This window comes from Puma concolor, chromosome D2, assembly GCF_028749965.1.
Source record: "Puma concolor isolate L17-30 chromosome D2, mPumCon1.1.hap2, whole genome shotgun sequence".
Lineage (NCBI taxonomy): Eukaryota > Metazoa > Chordata > Mammalia > Carnivora > Felidae > Puma > Puma concolor.
The window spans coordinates 34,135,435-34,150,018 of NC_141677.1; the positions used below are offsets into that span (position 1 = coordinate 34,135,435).

The 14,584-nt window shown below is 37.8% G+C and overlaps 1 protein-coding gene across 4 annotated transcripts in view; it reads right to left on the reverse strand.

Annotated features, from left to right (window-relative positions):
• The window catches only part of MICU1 (mitochondrial calcium uptake 1), a 247,772-nt gene extending 233,853 nt beyond the window's left edge, over window positions 1-13,919 (reverse strand). For 3 of the 4 annotated variants that reach the window (XM_086679944.1, XM_086679942.1, XM_086679945.1), the window contains exon 1: window positions 13,780-13,919. The gene's annotated coding sequence lies outside the window, so the exon portion shown is untranslated. The remainder of the gene's footprint in view (window positions 1-13,779) is intronic. The other variant, XM_086679943.1, reaches the window with a different exon arrangement.
• Between the last annotated feature and the right edge of the window lie 665 nt (window positions 13,920-14,584).

A 14,584-nucleotide genomic window follows, 5' to 3' on the forward strand; every position in this document is an offset into this window, starting at 1 on the left:
ATCAGAGTAGGAAAAAATTTTTTAAACAATACCAAAATAATTAAATATAAAAGACTATAAAAGTCTATCAAAAGCAATCATAAAAAAAAAAACCATACAAGGCATCAGAAAAGACACCATAAGAAACATTACAAAAGACATCAAAAAAACACTACAAAGTTAAGTCCAGAGAGGGACAAAACAGTTAACTATTCATATAATCAACAAAAGACTAACAGCCAAACTATACCACTAGTTCCTTAAAAAGGAAAAAAAAAAAAAAAAATTGAGGGGGCACCTGGCTGGCTCAGTTGGAAGAGCATGACTTGACTAGGGGATGATGAGTTCAAGCCCCATGTTGGGTGTAGAGATTACTAAAATAAATAAATAAACTTCAAAAAAATTTGAAAGGAAAAATTAAAAAAAGAGAAATGTACAGATATGTAAGGGAATGTTCATAGCAACATTGTAGTAGTCAAAAACTATTAACCACCCAAATGTCTATTGACAGTTACGTGGATAAAAAATAATAGTTCATGTACATAAGAGAACTCTATATGGTAACAATACAAATGGACTACACTATATACAATAAGGATAAAACCTTACAAACATAATGCTGAAAAAAGAAGACACAACAGAAAACTCACAGTTGTATTCCATTTTTACAATATTCAAAAAGACACTATTAAACCATACTGCTTAACATAAAAATAAAGGAAAGCCAAGAAATTGATAATGATGAAAGTCACAATAGGGGTTACCTCTGAAAGAAGAAAACTGTAATAAGAACAAAAACATGGCAGTGGAAATGAAAGAGTCTGAGGGGCTGGCAATGTCCTAATTCCTAATCTGGATAATGAAGAAACAGGGAGGGATTCACTTCATAATTATTCACTAAGCACACCTTTATTTTTTACACATTTTTACTTCAATATAAAACATATTTTTTTAATGTTTATTTATTTTTGACAGAGAGAGACAGAGCATGAGTGGGGGAGGGGCAGAGAGAGAGGGACACACAGAATCTGAAGCAGGCTCCAGGCTCTGAGCAATCAGCACAAACTCGAACTCACAGACCACGAGATCATGACCTGAGCCAGTCGGACACTCAACCGACTGAGCCACCTAGGCGCCCCATAAAACATATTGTTTTAAAAAGTGAGAGAAGGGTGCCTGGTTGGTTCAGTTGGAAGCGCATATGATCTTGATCTCAAGAGTCACATGTTGGGCACAGAGATTACTAAAAAATAAATAAACTTAAAAGAAAAAAAGAAGATAAAGAATCACAAAATTAATTTTAGGAAAATTCACATCTCCCCCAAAATGCTTTACCAGTAACAATGGTAAGTCTCATGAATATAATGTTGAGTGCAGAAGCAAATCATAAAGAATATATATAATTAGATTTCATCTATATAAGGTATTTAGTGATACATGTAACCATGATTATCCCCAAAACTGTGGGTGGTAATTTGTCTCCTAAAGAGAAGAGGGCTGTGATTAGGAAAAGGCACATGGGGGACTTCTGGGGTGATAGAAGTGTTCTCATTTGGCTTGGGTGATGGTTATCTACATAGTTCACTTCCTTAATTACTCTTTGAAGTGTACAGGGGCGCCTGGGTGGTTCAGTCAGTGAGGTGTCCAACTTCGGCTCAGGTCATGATCTCACGATTCGCGAGTTCGAGCCCCGCATCAGGCTCTGTGCTCACAGCTCAGAGCCTGGAGCCTGTTTTGGATTCTGTGCGTGTGTCTCTCTCTCTGCCCCTCTCCCCCTTGTGCTCTGTCTCTCTCTCTCAAAAATAAATACATATTTAAAAAAATTTAAAGGGTACATATATATTTCATGTAATTTTATACATGCTATATGTATTTGTAATATATGCAATATAAAATTGTTTTTTAATGACACTCAACCATTCAAAAAGCTATTAGGTTGAGTTAATTTAATTGTACAACAGCATAAACCTTAAATGGCCTATGTAAACCAAGTCCTCATTTGTAATTTGCTAATCAGCTAATTCTTTCATTGCTAAGTCTGTTTGCTTTGTCCATAAAGTTTTAACATGGGAATGTATGGTAAAAGTACTAGTTGGCTAAGTCTAACTCTACAAAAAGCTGACAGTGACAGGAAGAGTAAAATTTTTTTAAATAAATACAAAACTTTGATCAACAATAGTGCATTATATGCACCACAGAATGAGAAGGTACTTTATGGGCCTCCCTATTAAATTAAAAGCTCTAAATCCTACTGTGATACAGAACTGATATGTGAAGACAGAGCAAAGAGATCAATATTTAATAAGCATGTCACTTTGCGTTTGCAGAAAACTCTTTATTTTGTAAGTGCTCCAATGAATACTCTCTCGTTTGTACTGTATTTAATTTTCAGATATGGAAAGTGGGGCACCAGGATTAAAATGGAATAATAATTTCATGTCAGAACTCCCCTGTGGGTCCACTCAGTCTCATTCAACAGCAAAGAACTGATCAGTACTATGGACCAATTAGTAAAAATAATACATACTTCTGCCAAAGAAGTCTCTTTCAACATAAATAACAATTTCAGTGGAATTTTTTTTAGTCTTCACAGAAACAGACATCTTTATCAATAATCTTTTATGACAATCTGTCTATATTTATGTTCTCTCTAGAAATGAACCTGCTAGGCTGACAGCAATATTAGATATTTCACTGCATATTGTCCTGCCTTTTTTTACCTTTACTTCAACTTCTATTTAAAGAGGTACTTCTTTTTTTTTTTTTTTTTTTAAGATTTTTCCCTTGCTTAATTGAAGATGTTTTCAACTTCAGGATTTAATGAAAGCAAAATTAGATCACAAAATAAAGCTTTACTGAACAGGTAGATAAGTTTGCACTGTGTTTTGTTTTCTTTTGTTTTCATAAACTGAGGAACAGAGAGTTCTGTCAAGGTAATCTGCTAATTCATTAATTCTAGATATCAGAATTTATAAACTTGACCTCTTTCTGGCCATATTGAAGTCAGTCAGATTTGTGTTTGTTGTTGTTTTTTTTTAAGTTTATTTATCTGTTTTGAGAGAGACAGAGACAGCGGAAGTGACGGAGAGAAAGAGAGGGAGGTGGAGAATCCAAAGCAGGCTCCACACTGACAGTCTCAAACCCACGAAATTGCAAGATCATGACCTGAGCCAAAACCAAGAGTTGGACACTTAATGGACTGGGCCACCCAGGTGCCCCAATCAGATTTGTGTTTGATTCCTGACTTGGCAACTTTGCACTGCCATAAAACAGGGTTAATAACACTGCAAATGACTATGAAGAGGATTAAATAAGAAAATGCTTGTACAAAGCTGAGCACAGTGTCCAACACACAGTAAATTACGAATAAATATGATAACAGGATGCTGCTGTGATAATTCAAATAAAAACTGTATTATGTAGGGGCGCTTGGGTGGCTCAGTCAGTTAAGTGTCCGACTTCAGCTTGTGATCTCACGACCCATGGGTTCAAGTCCCGCATGGGGCTCTGTGCTGACAGCTCAAAGCCTAGAGACTGCTTCAGATTCTGTGTCTCCCTCTCTCTCTGCCCCTTCCCTTCTTGTGCTCTCTCTCTCTCTCTCTCTCAAAAATAAACATTAGAAAAATACTTTATAAAAAAACCGTACCATATTATGTAATATAAATTTCAATAAAACATCAATAAGTACATTACACCTAAATATCTTCCTTTTAATGCAAACAATTGGTAAGACTAGTCATAAACCTTGCTAGTCTAATCAAAGAAATGAACAGAATAAACAAGTACTGGAGAAACTGGAATCTTTGTACACTGTTGATGGGAATGTAAAATGGTACAGCTAGGTGCTATGGAAAACTATGGCAGTTCCTCAAAAGGTTAAGCAGAGAATGATCACATGATCCAACAACGCCACTTTGGGGAATATGTCTAAAGGAACTGAAAGCAGAGACATATTTGTAGACCCATACTCATAGCAGCATTCTTCACAATAGCCAAAAAGTGGAAGCAACCCAAGTGTCCATCAACAGATGAAGAGATAAACAAAATATGGTTTATACACACAATGGAATATTATTCAGCCATAAAAAGGCAGGAAATTCTGACACAATACAACATGGACGAATGTTATTCAATATTACACTAAGTGAAATAAATCAGTCTCAACAAAATGAACACTGTATTATTCCACTTACACGAGGTACCTAGAGTAGTCAAAATCTTAGAGGCAGAAAGTAGAATCATGGTTACATGGGGCTGCAGGGGTGGTAATATAGAGTTATTATTTAATAGATGTATTAGGGCACCTGGGTGGCTTAGTCAGTTGAGCGTCCGACTTCAGCTCAGGTCATGGTCTTGCAGTTCGTGAGTTGGAGCCCTGAGTCAGGCTCTGTGCTAACAAACAGCTCAGAGCCTGGAGGATGCTTCAGACTCTGTCTCCCCCTCTCTCTCTCCCCCTCCCCTGCTCATGCTCTGTCTTTCTCTGTCCCTCAAAAATAAATAAATGTTAAAAAATATATGTATTTAACATATGTTTGCAAATTCTGGAGATGGACGTTGGTGGTGGTTTCACAGGAATCTGAATGTACTTAGATTAATACCACTGAACTGTACACTTAAGAAATGGTTGAGATGGTCAATTTTATGTGTATTCTACCACAATAAAAACAATTTAAAAAGGAAGGAAATTCTGATGCATCCTACGACATGGATGAACATGAAAGACATTATATAAGTGAAATACGCCAGTCACAAAAAGACAAATACTATTAAGATTGCACTTATAAGTTCCTACAGTAGTGAAATTCATTGAACCGGAAAGTAGATTGGTGATGCCAGAGACTGGCAAGAGAAATAAAAGGAGAGTTACCATTTTATGGGTACAGTTTTCCATTTGAGAAGAAGAAAATATTTTGGAAATGAATGGTGGGGATGCATGCAGAACAACGGAGATATACTTAATGCCTCCCAACAGCACACCTAAAATGATTTAAATGGTACTTTTTTAAAAAATATGGTAAAATATACATAAAACTTACCATTTTCTCCACTTTTTAGTATACAATTCAGTTACATTAAGTATATCCACCATGTTGTGTAATCACAGCACAACCTTAATTTTCAAAGAGAACAGGGCAAGTAAATTGCAGCATTTCTCAAATTCTGGATTTATCTAGTTGCTTCCTTATAGCATAGTTTCAATGTTTCTCTAGTCCCTTTATCTCCCATAAATTCAAGTTACATCTAAAAACTTGACCAGAGTCAAATTAAGTACTTATAGCAAGAGCTCTTCATAGATTATTTTGTATACTTCATGCGCTTCAGTATAAATTTCCTTCTCCAATGTCTAATCTGTCATTAATGCCAACAAGTGTAGTTTTCATCTCAGACATTATAGTTTCTATCTCTGGAAATTCCATTTGGGTCTTTTCCCTATCTTCCATGCTTCTATTTAACATAATCAATCTTTCTTTTAGTTTCTTAAGCATATGAAATACAATTATAAAAACTGTTTTAATACTCCTCTCTACTAATTCTATCACCTGTCACCAGTTTTGCTTTTGACTTTTTTTTTTTCTTGTCATCATAGGTCATATTTTCCTGCTCCTTTACATGCCTAGTAATTTTTTTTTTTTTTTTTTTTTAAGTAGGCTCCACACCCAGTGTGGAACCCAATGCAGGGCTTGTACTCACAACCCCGAGGTCAAGACCTGAGCTGAGATCAAGAGTCTGGTGTTTAACAGACTGAGTCACCCAGGCACCCCATGCCTAGCAATTTCTGATTGGATGCTAGACACTGTGAATTTTATCTTGTTGGGTGCTAGATATTTTTGAATTCCTATAACTGTTCTTGAGCTTATAATTAAGTCTAAGTCTCTTAGAAACAGTTTGACCTTTTCAGGTCTTGCTTTTTTTTTTTTAAAGCTTTTTAGGTTGGGCTGGAGCACCTAATTTTATCCCACTACTAAAACAAAGCCCTTCTGAATACTCTATATGACCTAGTAAGACATTTTCCACTCTGGCTGACAGGAAAAAACACTATTTCTGCCTTTGTGAAAACTCTGAGTACTGTTCTCTATTCTTTTCAGGTGGTTCTTTTCCTAGCTTCAGTAGTTTCCTCACATCTGTGCACTGATCAGTTCTCCACTCAATACTTGAGGGGGAGCCTCTGCAGATGTCCAAAGTTTTCTCTCCTTTCAGCTTTCTCATCTCTAGTACTCTGTCGTGCAAACTCCAGCCGCCTTGGCCTCCCCAGGCTGTGTCAATTCAAGGAGACCCCTGTGCTCTGGTTGGGATTCCCCCTCCCTGCTCTACAGGGGGGAAACTCCAGGCAGCACACCAGAGCAGTCACAGAGCTCACCCTATCTGTTTCCCATCTCTCAAGGATCACCTTCCTTTGCTGCACCATGTCCAAAATCTAGGAAACCACTGCTTTGTATATTTGGTCTGCCTTTTTAGCTATTTCAGGCAGGAAGGTAAATATGGTACTTATTAATCCTTCTTCACCAGAAATGGATATTAAGACCAATTTTTCCATCCCTTTTATTCGTATGTCTTTGTGAATCATTTTTATGCAACTCTCAAGACAGTCTATCATTTCACTGCTATTATTTTGATATGTCTCCAAAAATATAGACTTTCCTTCCACATAATCATGTCACACTTACACTTAACAAATTTCGCATTAATTCCTTGGTATGTTCTAATACCCAGCCTCTTTTCCAATGTCTCCAACTTTCTCAAAAAATTGTTTTCTTTTAAATAACTTTTAAACAACTCGTTGTTCAAAATTCTCTTTAATGCCAGCATTTAATGAACAATACTCTGTGAGGGGTACTATGCTAAAAGCCTAATATCTGTTACCTTATTTAATTTTCTATAACCCTTGCAATAAGTATTATTACTCCTATTTTACTGAGGACACCACAGCTCAATGCTTTTAGAAAATTTGCTTAAAGTCACAGCCAACAGATGGCAGAGGAAGATTTCTCTGATCTCAAAGCCATTGCTCTTAACCATTATGCTACACTGCCATCTCAGAAATTATTAGGATAGAAAGTCAGATGATACCAATGCTGAAGTTAAAAATCAAATTTTGAGGGGCACCCGGGGGGCTCAGTCATTTAAACGTCTGACTTCGGTTCAGGTCATGATCTCATGGTTCGTGAGTTCCAGCCCTGTCGGGCTCTGTGTTGACAGCTCAGAGCCTGGAGCCTGCTTCGGATTCTGTGTCTCTCTCTCTGTCTCTGCACTACCCCCACTTGTGTTCTCTCTCTCTCTCTCTCTCAAAAATGAATAAACTTTTAAAAAATATTTTAATCAAATTCTGAAACTACTTAATTTAAATGCTATCACGTATCAAAGACATGAGAAAATGAACAATACCACTTTATTTGAAATGTATTATAAAATTCACTTGATAATTTTAAAAAATACAACTTTCAAATCTAAAAGCAAGTTTTATTTGAACAAGGAAGGAATATGATTGAAATGAAAATTAACTATCAGCTGAAATTAGGGAATGTAGGTTCAAGTGTATAATGTTCTACAACAGCTCTGTCAAACAGAATGTGGTGCGATGATAGAAATATTCTACATCTATTCAATACAGTAAGCACAAGCCACATGTGGCTACTGAGCACCTGAAATGTGTCTACTGAAGCGATAAACTGAATTTTTAATTTGAATCTTAATTAGCATAAATCTAAGTTGTAATTATCAATTCATCTGGCTGTCTCTACCACTAGACTATGAGCTCCTTAACGAATGGAAATGTTTTTCCTCTCTCTCTCTCCACTGCCTTGGTATATATTACAGATAAAACATGTTTATTGATGCGTGGTAAAAAGTGTGCATGGAATTTTCTAGAGGTCTCCAAGTAAGTTTTCTTAATGCATCAGACTGATATAGGTTATAGTGTGCAGACTTAATCTATTGAATTATATCTTATTTCTATTCTGATTTTTAGGCAGATGAAATATCTTACTCTTCACCAAACATGTTCTGAACTTGTATAGACTACAAGTACTCTGCTGCATATTCAGGATATTATGATGAGTAAGACTTGTTTCTGGCATCAAGAATCGCTCAGCCTAGGGATGCCCGGGTGGCTCAGTCCACTAAGCATCTGACTCTATTTCGGCTCAAGTCATGATCTCATGGTTCACGAGTTCAAGCCCCGTGTCAGGCTCTTGTGCTGACAGTGCTGAGCCTGCTTGAGATTCTCTCTCTCCCTGTCTCTCTCCATCCCTCCCCTGCTCATGCGCTTGCTTGCGCACATGTGCACACTCTCAAGAAAAAAAAATAGACACAAAGTAACCACCAACTCTGAACAAGCAAGGTATTAAGATAGGGACTTTAAGATTTAAATGACCAATACGAAATCACTTTGAAGAGAAATGTAAACATTATTTGTATACCTGACATGAATTATATGAATATATTTCTCCAAGATTACATTAAGTTTTCAATTTTCTCATGGTTAGTAAAAACCACCTTGAACTTATTGTTAGTTAGCCTAGGAAATGTTAAAACTGATTACTCTATCAGTTCGGGGAAAAAAAGATTAATCCATTTCTAGCTATTTATTTGCTCATAAATAGGGCTAAAACACCTCTCCTCTCAAAGTGGCAATATTTAATTTCCCATACCAGATAAAAATTATATTTAAAGCCAGTCACTTTTCACAGTTGTTCAATTCTACAGCTGCCTTTTTTTGTTTTTCAAGTAACATTCTAAACTATTATCTCTTCCACCTGCAGGTGTCCAATATAACATGTTCTCAAAGCATTACTTCATGTAACCATCACCCTGAACTCATCCTTAAAAATAAAAACTAATCCAGGGCTCTTGGGTGGCTCAGTCGGTTAAGTGTCCAACTTCAGCTCAGGTCATAATTTCATGGTTCTTGAGTTCGAGCCCCATGTTGGGCTCTGTGCTGACAGCTCAGAGCCTGGAGCCTGCTTCAGATTCTGTCTCTGTCTCTCTGCCCCTTCCTCACTAGCGCTCTGTCTCTCTCAAATATAAATAAAACATTAAATAAATAAATAAAAATAAAAGCTAATCCATTTTTATTATTTCTGCCTATTACCAAAAGTCACCATAAATTCTTATATCAACATCCAAGGTGTTCAACACCTAGGTCGCCTTGTATAGCCAAGGAATGTAAGACCTACTTAATATTAAACTTTGCTGAGCTCAGAGTCTGTGTAAAATTCTCTCAATACATTCCCCTATCCTAACAGTTTTCATACTTGGACTAGGCCATCTTCAAATACTTGGGCAGTCCTCTAATAATTATGTAGTTTAAACAGTCTTTTAGTTTATTGCTATCTATGTAACACAGAACTTAAAAACCTGCTAAAATCAAGACAAACTGACACAAAACAATTAATTCTGTAACACCTATATATACATTTAAACCCTCTGGAGCTAAACATTTTGAAATTGGGGTAGTAAAATCTTTTTAGACGTTATTTCTTGTTCTCATTATTATTAACAATTACATTTAATAAGTACCTACTACATCCCAGACCCTTGGCATACACTAAATTACTCCTCATAAGACCCCCCCTTGAGACAAGTGTTATTATTTCTATTTTGAAAATGGAATAAACTCAAGTTCAAAGAGATTAAGTAACTTGCTCAACATCAAGAAGTGATGGAGTTGGATTTTAGAATATGAATCTGTCTAAACTAAAGCCCGTGACACCAACGTTTGCAATTAAAGCTCAAATGTCCATTGAATTGAACTGCTAACATTTCCTTTAAACCAAATCAAGACAGTGGAGTAAACAATATGTAACTTCAATTATATTTTCTCTTAAAATATAATGAACCATTAGAATAATCCATAAAGATACAAAACCAGACATTAATGTTAACTATAGTCTTAAAGTTAATGTCCAGTGACAGCATTTTGTGACAATTATAATTTCTTTTTCATACAATGCTCAAAATGAAATGGTTACTACACTAACACATTTTTTTAATATATTTTTTTAAAGTTTATTTATTTTTGACAGAGAGACACAGCATGAGCGGGGGAGGGGCAGAGAGCGGGAGATACAGAATCTGAAGCAGGCTCCAGGCTCTGAGCTGTCAGCAAGGATCCTGATGCGGGGCTTGAACTCTGAGCTGAAGTCGGATGCTCAACCGACTGAGCCACCCAGGCACCCCTCTATACTAACAGATTTCTAAACGTGTAATAATTAAAAGAATCAAGCATTTAACCATACTAACTACATACATTTAAATATTCAAAACTTCATTTACTATTTATAAAACTACAATTTGTTAAGTACACCTACAGTAAAAAAAAAAAAAAATTACCAATAAATGATTTTAACAAACTGACAAACACACAATATACCTAAAGTTAGAAAAGCTGAATACTCCAGAGTACAGGGCTAAACATATAACAACAGCACAAATATATGCTAGTCAAGGAGTTTAAATTTCAAGTTCTATAAATGAATAAAATAATAGACATTAAAAAAAAACACTAACACTCAAACTGCAAAATACAATTAATTTATATTGGGTAAAAGAAAGCAAGTTCTCTTAATTAAAAAAAAAAAAACAAATACATATATAATTATTTCAGTGAACATCTGTTGTTTTTGCCTGTCCAGGAATCGTTCTCCCCTCTCCAGAAAAATGACACCTAAATTTCCCTAAAAAAAAACTGTTGTCTATTTTTTTTTTTAGGTAAACTCTACACCCAATGTGAGGCTTGAACTCCCAACCCCAAGATCAAGAGGGGGATACTCTACCTCTGAGCCAGGCAGGCACCCTGACGTTGCCTGTTCCTAATTCATGTAGTTTAAAACGGTATCCCCCTACCCCACTCCATGGTGAGAACAAGATCCAATCTTGACCACACAAAGCATTCTATCACTCTGACCATAGAGACTACTGCCAGGATGGGCAATGACCCAAGTCAGGTTAATGAAATTCTCATATAGTAGTTTGCTGGAATCACAGACACAGGGAAGTTCTCTCTCTTTTGGAGTTTCTAAGGTTGTAGGATGTAAGCCTGGAGCTATTAGTACCATCTCTCCCAGGGAGTTTTACTCGAGACTCTACTTTTGCACACTGATTCACAAATATGCAAAGGGAACTAACTAGTGGTTACAGGGTGGCAGGGGAAAAGATAAATTAGGACTCCAACTTTCAATGTTATATTTTCATCATATTTACATTTTTCCAAAACAGGCACATACACTTTTATAACAGGAAATATAAAACATTTAAAAATCCTGCCCTGTGTTTTCTTCTCAAATATGCTCACATAACAACATTTAATGTCTTAAAAGCATTAACAATTTTCTCATAATTTACAAAGTGTAGAGAAAATCTATTTTAAAAGAATCAACTTTTTTAGTTGGCAAACACCCAAGCTATTTTTGTTTTGAGTGGGGAAAAAATAAAAAGTGCAAGTAAAGCTTTTTTAAAAAATTCGGGGCGCCTGGGTGGCTCAGTCGGTTAAGCGTCCAACTTCAGCCAGGTCACGATCTCGCGATCCGTGAGTTCGAGCCCGCGTCAGGCTCTGGGCTGATGATGGCTCAGAGCCTGGAGCCTGTTTCCCATTCTGTGTCTCCCTCTCTCTCTGCCCCTCCCCCGTTCATGCTCTGTCTCTCTCTGTCCCAAAAATAAAAATAAACGTTGAAAAAAAAAATTAAAAAAAAAAACTGATTCTCTTTTTGAAAGGAATATATAAGGGTGCCTGAGTCAGTTGAGCATCCCACTGTTTTTTTTTTTTTAATGTTTATTCATTTTAGAGAGAGAGAGAGACAGAGTACGAGCGGGGGAGGGGCAGAGAGAGAGGGAGACACAGAATTCAAAGCAGGCTCTGGGGCTTGAACCCATAAACTGGGAGATCATGACCTGAGCCGAAATCAGATGCTTAACCTACTGAGCCACCCAGGCACCCTGAGCACCACACTCTTGATTTTGGCTCAGGTCATGATCTTGTGGTTCAGCCCCCGTGTCTGGCCCTGTGCTGACAGTGTGGAGCCTGCTTGGGATTCTGTCTCTCCCTCTCTCTGCCTCTTCCCCACTTCTCTCTCTCTCTCTCTCTCAAAATAAATAAATAAACTTTAAAGCAAAAAGATGAATATAGATTAAAAGTGTCCAAATTAGGTTTAAAAACCTTATCAATTACTTTAGTCCTATAATTCTAAATAATATAAGACCTGAAGGGTCAGTTAAATCTTTCAGTTATAATTATTTCATGTAATAATGCATCATGGGAAAAGTTACATACCATTGTTCATTCTTAAATATAGGAAAGTCAGTCTCAAGATGCATCCGTGGGAATATAAAAAGTCTACTGAATATGGTCTATAAATTATAAAGAAGGTAGCGATTTGTGCTTTTGTTCTCTTGCTTTTATTAGCTTCTATCACTCTTTCCCTTTCTCCCCAAGCACAGAACCAACTCCTGAATCTTCACTTTTTGTTAGTATTACTCTGTGTTTCACAATTTTCAGTAAGGACACTTAGAGGGTGTCAATGACATAATTAGACGGCCAGACATAATTAGATGGCCAGAGTGATGATCTTAAGTAGAAGAGATAATCACCTATCAAGGGTGACTATAAAGAGTAGCTGGAGGCCAACACCATCTTCTCACGAACAAGTGAAAAGTTCTAAAAAGTTTTTAAGACAAGATGATGTTCAACAAACTCATTACCTTGTCCAACACCAGAAAGACAGCGTGTTGGTCATCCAGGGCGATATCGTGTCTCAAGATGCTGACGTTTTATTAGTCATATGGTTTAACTTTAAACTTTAATTCTGCATCTATCAACCCCAAATTGGTTCACTTTGTCAGCATACTCCTTTCTTCTACTGCTAGATTACTTGCACACAGGACCTAAGGGGTACTTTAACATAAACAAAGGTATAGCCAAACCACCCCAAAATTTGGAGATAAAAACACTTATAAAATAACAAAGAAAGTGAGTCTTTCCAGGTACCACAAGGGGAATAGTTTATTCTAGTCCCTTGGCCATAAAATGGTAATTCTTCTTACATTACATTTACAAATACTTAACAACACTTTTTAGGCTAACAACACTTTTTCCCTTCTGAAAGGGAAGGAAAAGGAACCATAATATAGCAGAGACAGCAACTTAAAGAACAGTTCGTTTTAAACTCTTCTCTCAACATTCACACAGAGTCAGTAACACTCGGCTCATTCTCAAAACATCGTACGGTGGGCCAGGACGGGATGGTAAAAAGGAAACTTAAGCGAGAATGAAAACGGAAAGCATCGTAAAAGATAAAAACTGAGCAGTCCAAGAAGGCTGCACTATGTTTTGCTCCTTCGGGTCCCCACTGACTTTCTACTTCTTTTTCCGATTCAATAATTAATATTTCTACCCATAAGGCATCTAAGTGTAAACTCCATCACCCACGTCCATCCACATCAACAAATCCCAGCGAAACTAGTCAAGTCTACCTGTGTATCTCCAGGTTGCCCGAAAAGAGAGGGACATCGGCGCCCAAGTGAACCTCGCCGTTGGGAACTCTGCACGGAGAGCTCTCCGGGACAGCGAAAAGGGACGAGGTGAGATGAAGGAAAGCGGAGGACGGCAAGCAGACACGACTAAGGACTCCTCTCAAGCCCCTGAACTGAGCGCGCCAGGGAAGACAGCTATGCCGCCAGACCCGAGAAGTCGCCGGATCCCAAAGCCAACACACGGGCGGCCAGATCCTTTAAAGCTGTTTCGCCCTGCCTTCCCTTTCGCCTTCCCTAAATGGCTGTCCCTCACACCTTTAAGGGTCCAGGACTCACCTGTCCACACTGGAGCTGCCAATGCCTTTGGATCAAAGCCGCCCACCTCTGACAACCATAGAGACGAAAAACCAGCGGAGGAAAACCTCCTCCTCCACCGCCCACCCTCACGTGACCCTCCTAGCCGCTGGGCCTGTTGGGATCATGGCGAAACGCATGTGGGAGGGGCACGGAGAACTAGGGTTGGGGCGGGGCCAGGGAAGCAACCCGCCCCGGCCCGGCCTCGGGCCCCGCCCCCCTCAGTATTGAGGCGGGAAAGTGAAAGGGCTCCCAGAAATTCTCAGGCTTTTCCTCTGGTCCCCTCCTTTTCCGTCCCTCCCGAGCACACACACAAGGAGTGTACACACATAATTCAGTTAAAAAGAGTCCGTTTACGTGTTGACTAAGAAAAAAGAGTCAGTGAAAAGAAAACTGGACCACAGTGGCTTGGGAATTGTTCCTTTTGAACTGTATTTAGGTTTAGGCTTCTAGTAAAATTTCCCTATTTCCTGACCTTGAAGCTTCTTTGAATTTAGAAACCTCACCACTACTTCTACTCTAGGTTTTTCGGCTGTTTTCTTTGCAAAGTAACACTGTTGGAGAGTTTAGCCCTAAGCCACTAATAACTTGTTTTTTTCATCAAAGATGTTGCTGTCAGAAGTGGGGATGGAAAAGGATCATCACTACTGCTAGGGAAATAGAATAAAAATATTTTGATTATGATACCAGAGGACTTTCAAAATAAAAACTTTCCTCTTCAATAATTTCCTTAGCAGAGCTGTGGAAAAGGCTACAACCATGGAGGGGCCCCTGGGTGGCTCACCGT